This window comes from Rhinopithecus bieti, unplaced genomic scaffold (genome assembly GCF_001698545.2).
Source record: "Rhinopithecus bieti isolate Rb0 unplaced genomic scaffold, ASM169854v2 scaffold_28523, whole genome shotgun sequence".
NCBI lineage: Eukaryota > Metazoa > Chordata > Mammalia > Primates > Cercopithecidae > Rhinopithecus > Rhinopithecus bieti.
The window spans coordinates 101,022-106,791 of record NW_016812413.1 but is presented as its reverse complement, the minus strand read 5'-3'; the positions used below and the strand labels follow the sequence as shown (position 1 = coordinate 106,791).

The following is a 5,770-nucleotide window of genomic DNA, read 5'->3' as shown; positions in this document are numbered from 1 at the left end:
ACTATGCAGCCATAAAAAAGAGTTCATGTCCTTTGCAGGGACATGGATGAAACTGGAAACCATCATTCTCAGCAAATTAACACAGGAACAGAAAACCAAACACCACATATTCTCAATCATAAATGGGAGTTGAAAATGAGAACACATGGAAACAGGGAGGGGAACATCACACACCAGGACCTCTCAGGGCTAGAGGGCAAGGAGAAGGATAGCATTACGAGAAATACCTAATGTAGACGATGGGTTGATGGGTGCAGCAAACCACCGTGGCACATGTATACCTATGTAACAAACCTGAACGTTTTACACATGTATCCCAGAACTTAAAGTATAATATAATTTTTTTAAAAAAATTAAATACACATTTCAAAAATTATATAACAAGTACAGGAAATCTCCTTTATACCAGTTTTACAGAAACAGAAAAGATGATATATCAATGACAAGGCATCAAAGGGCAATATCCTAAAGTAGTGAGAGGAAAAATACTTATTCTGGAATTCTATCCCACAATGAAAATCTTTCAAAATGTGACTGGAATAAGGACCCTCAAAGATATACAAAAAATGAGGCCAAGCGCGGTGACTCATGCCTGTAATCTCAGCACTTTGGGAAGCTGAGGCAGGTGGATCACTTGAGGACAGGGAGTTGGAGACCAGCCTGGCCAACATGGCAAAACTCTGTCTCTACTAAAAATACAAAAATTAGCCAGGCGTGATGGCACATGCCTGTGATCCCAGCTACTCAGGAGACTGAGGCATGAGAATCACTTGTACCCAGGAGATGGAGGTTGGAGTGAGCCGAGATCATGCCACCGTACTCCAACCTGGGTAACAGAGCGAGACTCCATCTCAACAAAATACAAATAAAAATAAAGACATACAAATAAATGAAAGCATTGACCAACCCACACTACAAGAAATGTTAAAGGAGTCCTCCAGACCTAAGGATGAGGATACCAGACAGAAATCTGAACCTACACAAAGAAATGGAGATGACTAAAAATCGCTATGTACGTACTCAGATGTTGGGGTTTATAACATGTCTAAAATCAAATGACATGACAACACTAGCATAAAGGCCAGAAGAGGAAGTATAATGTCACTCGATGGCAGACTGATAAAGATGTATTCTAGGAACCCTAAAGCCATCACTGACTTAACAAAAGAAAGAATTACAGCTAATAAGCCAAAAAAGGAAGAAAATGGAATGATACAAAAAAACATGTAATCACTATGCTGGAGCAACTGCTCTCCATGCCTCTACCCTATGGAAATACACCAGTGGCCAATGAGAAATGTACAAGAATGATGACTGCAGCATTGTTTGTAATCATAAAGTAATAGAACCAACGTAATTTCTTTTTTTTTTTTTTTGAGACGGAGTCTCGCTCTGTCGCCCGGGCTGGAGTGCAGTGGCCGGTTCTCAGCTCACTGCAAGCTCCGCCTCCCGGGTTTATGCCATTCTCCTGCCTCAGCCTCCGAGTAGCTGGGACTACAGGCGCCCACCACCTCGCCCGGCTAGTTTTTTGTATTTTTTAGTAGAGACGGGGTTTCACCGTGTTAGCCAGGATGGTCTCGATCTCCTGACCTCGTGATCCGCCCGTCTCGGCCTCCCAAAGTGCTGGGATTACAGGCTTGAGCCACGGCGCCGGGCCACCAACGTAATTTCAAAGATACATGAAAAGGGTTTTATTTATTTAACAACCACAAACAATTGAACAAACAAACAATGCAAGCAAGTCCTTCTGTTAAAAGGAACACAGAGGGTTATGACGATGCTACTCCTCCAAGGATTTCAGGGGTCCCAGACGCCTAGTTTTCTGTCTCTTTCTTCTAGAAGATCTTATTCTTGGGTAGGTACACGCGTTTGGGGCTCTTTCAGGTTCATCTCCATTTTCCCCTCAATTCCTCCGCATTCTGCCACAATAAAAAAACAATTCTCACCTCCAGAAGATCCCGCCTGTGCCTCCGCACGAGCCTTTCAGGAGATCTGCATGTCTGGTCCACTGCTCCCCAGCTTCTTTCCCTGCTTTTGCTTTTCCCTTCCCCAGCTATCGCCCTCCCGCCCCACCACCTACCACCGCCCGACCACCGCCCAGCTGAGCCTTCCCCGGTTCCACCGGGCAGAAGGTACACTGGAGGCCCTGCCCGTTGCCCGCCCCGGGGGATGCCGAGAAATCAACCTGAATAAACGCCTTGTGCAAAGAACTTCCTAATGGAAAAATCTCTTATGATTTCCATTCTCAAGGCTCTTCAAAGGACTAAAAGATAAAGGCGACGATGGATTCATTCAACAAGTCCTAATCGTGTGCCCTGGTGAGTGCCAGACCCTGCTCCACGCAAGGGGATCCACGAGCCACCCTCACCACCATCCCTGCCCTGGTGGAGCCCCCGTGAGGGACACAGGATCCACAGATGGCAGTGGCAGCTCCGCAGCGGCCCAGAGAGCGAATGGGCCGGATGGGCACAGGCTCCCTCACTGGGTGAAGGTGGCGCAAAGAACCGGAAGAGCCATCCAGGTAGCCCACTGGGCGTTCAGCTTCCCTTGGGCCCCCTGGTGGCTCTGGCCCGGACCGCGGACCAGGGCGTTTCCGGGGGCTTCTGAAGCGGGCGAGGGGCAGGGCGGGCGAAGGCCATTCGGCTGTCCTGGCTCCAGAATCTCCCAACGCGCAGGTGTCCAAAGTGACCAGCGCAACTCACTGCTCTAATCTCTCCGGTTTTCCAAGGCGTTGGTCAGTAGTCCTGCCAGGCGGGCCCTGAGGCTGGAAGGGATGGGGGAGTATGGTGAGTTCGCCCTGCCTATAGCGCCCAGTGGATTCACTAGTACCTGTCTCTGCGGCGCAATCTGTTAGCGCGTTCCGCTATTAACCGAACAGTGGGTAGTTCAAGCCCCCCAGGGACGCCTGCTCTAGCTTTTAAAGAGCTCATATATTATCATCACTAGAGAATCTCCCCCTATTCTTCCCATAGTCCTAAGTCCGAAAGGTTGGTTCCAGGCCAGCCAGGGATATGCCCATTTCAGGAAGGGTTTTCTCTTCTCAGGATTCTAGTCACAGTTAACAGGGATTCCTGTGAAGGGCCACCCCACTCAGAGATACAATTCTGACAGAGCATCTCCTGAAATGCCAGGTTGTCTTGTGCCTGTGTGCAAGAATTAGAGACCAAACGAGTCACTTCTGGTGCGATAAAATCCTCATGCTGCCCCTTATAAGCTTGGATGGGTTGTAGATGAACCTCATTCTTTTCATTTTTAAAAGGAGGCCTAGAGAGGTGTCCTATCCCCAGGATGGGCCTGAATTTAGTGATTGCTCTATCAATAATGTGACCAGTGGAATCATTCATCATCATAATAATCCTCTCCATCATTTTTGAAAACAGTATTTTTCCCTCAGTTTGTGCATGATTTACTTAACCCTTTTCAAAATATGTTTGAAATGAGGTTGGCTTCATGATTTTAGGATTACAAAGAATCCAGCTCGTCTTCTCAGGCTCAAGCGATCCTCCCATCTCTCAGCCTTCCCAGTAGCTGGGACTACAGGTGCGGGCCATCATGCGCTGATAAATTTTGTATGTTCTGTAGACAGTGGGTTTCACCATGTCGCACAGGCTGGTCTCCAAACTCCTGGGTTCCAGTAGCTCCGAGGACTCCCAAAGTGCTAGGATTTACAGGCATGAGCCACTGCAATGGGCCTTATATAATGCCTCTAACTTCAGCAAATTGAGCAAATTTATCTTCTGTGGGAAAGGCACCAAATCATATTCCAATTTATTTCTCAACACTAATACTGTCCCTTTCTTCATTTACTTGCTGGCACAACAAACTTTGTCCACACGCCCCCCCAACTTTATTTTAGACTAGGTCTCACTCTGTCACCCAGGATGGTGTGATCTCAGCTTGCTGCAACCTCCACCCCCTGGGCTCTAGTGATCCTCCCACCTCAGCCTCCAGAGTAACTTTTATTTTCTTTTCTTTTCTTTTTTCTTTTTTTTTTTTTTTAGAGATAGGGTCTTGCTATGTTGCCAAGGTTGGTCTTCAACCCCTGGGCTCAAGCGATCCATCTGCCTCAGCCTCCCAAAGTGCTGGGATTTCAGGCATGAGCCACGGTGCTGGCCATGTGCCCATGACATTCTAATAAGGGGACAGGTGCCTTCCTGGCTTAACTAAGGGGACAATACAACAGAAGGACATGGTGGACATTACACACAGATATTCTGTTGCATAGGATGGACAGCTAAACTTCTAAGACATTTTGTGTTTATTTTATTTTATTTTATTTTATTTTTTGAGACAAGGTCTTCCTCTGTTGCCAAGGCTGCAGTGCAGTGGCATGATCATAGTTCACTGTAGCCTCAAACTCCTGGGCTCAAGTGATCCTCCTGCCTCAGCCTTCCAAGTAGCTGCGACTACAAGTATGCACCATCATAGCTGGGTATTAAAAATAATAATAATTCTGTAGAGACGTGTTCTAACTATGTTGTCCTGCTGGTCTCCAACTCCTGAGCTCAAGTGATCCTCCTATCTCAGTATCCTGAAGTTCTGTGCTGAGATTACCAGCATGAGCCACCATGGTCTGCCCTGTTTCTTTTTAAAATGTGTTTATTTCAAGACAGGGCCTCACTCTGTCACCCAGGCTGGAGTGCAGTGGCAAGATGACAACTCACTGTAGTCTCAGCCTTCCTGGGCTTAGGTGATCCTCCCACCTCAGTCTCCTGAGTAGCTAGGACTACCAGCATACACCAACATGCCTGGCTAATTTTTGTATTTTTTTGTAGAGATGGTGTTTCGTCACATTGACCAGGCTGCTCTCCAACTGAGCTCAAGCAATACTCCTGCCTCAGCCTCCTAAAGTGCTGGTATTACAATCATGAGTCACTGTGTCCGGCTTGTCATTGTTTCCTGTGGTGACCAAGTCACATGGGTCCAGAGAAGACAGGTCACAGTGACCTCTTTGATAGCTTTCTGCCAAGTCGCTTATCCAAAGAAAGCAAAATCACAATGGTCCCAGGCATTTTTTTTTCTCCTCCTCTTTCCTCTTTTCTTTATAAATCTTGATTTTACTTTTATTCGCTGAAAACAATCTAATGCCAGTTCTCCCTTCTATAGTAATGGAGAATGAGCATGTAGATAAGTGTCTCTATATGATTCCTTGACAGATTTCTTTCAGAGGCTATGTCTATAAAAATTAGCCCATCTGCTTTCCGGTCTAGAGTCTGGAGACGACGTGCAGGTCAGAGGCCCGGGCGCGACAATCGAAATGGCACCTCGAAAGGGGAAGGAAAAGAAGGAAGAACAAGTCATCAGCCTCGGACCTCAGGTGGCTGAAGGAGAGAATGTATTTGGTGTCTGCCATATCTTTGCATCTTTCAATGACACTTTTGTCCATGTCACTGACCTTTCTGGCAAAGAAACCATCTGCCGTGTGACTGGTGGGATGAAGGTGAAGGCAGACCGAGATGAATCCTCGCCATATGCTGCTATGTTGGCTGCCCAGGATGTGGCCCAGAGGTGCAAGGAGCTGGGGATCACCGCCCTACACATCAAACTCCGGGCCACAGGATGAAATAGGACCAAGACCCCTGGACCTGGGGCCCAGTCGGCCCTCAGAGCCCTTGCCCGCTCGGGTATGAAGATCGGGCGGATTGAGGACGTCACCCCCATCCCCTCTGACAGCACTCGCAGGAAGGGGGGTCGCCGTGGTCGCCGTCTGTGAACAAGACTCCTCAAAATATTTTCTGTTAATAAATTGCCTTCATGTAAAAAAAAAAAA

General features: G+C 47.3%; 1 pseudogene across 1 annotated transcript; it reads left to right on the top strand.

Annotated features, from left to right (window-relative positions):
- Positions 1-5,199: 5,199 nt before the first annotated feature.
- LOC108544974 (40S ribosomal protein S14 pseudogene) lies at positions 5,200-5,770 on the top strand (annotated as a pseudogene). Its single transcript, XR_001889995.1, has one exon. The product of XR_001889995.1 is annotated as a 40S ribosomal protein S14 pseudogene (transcript).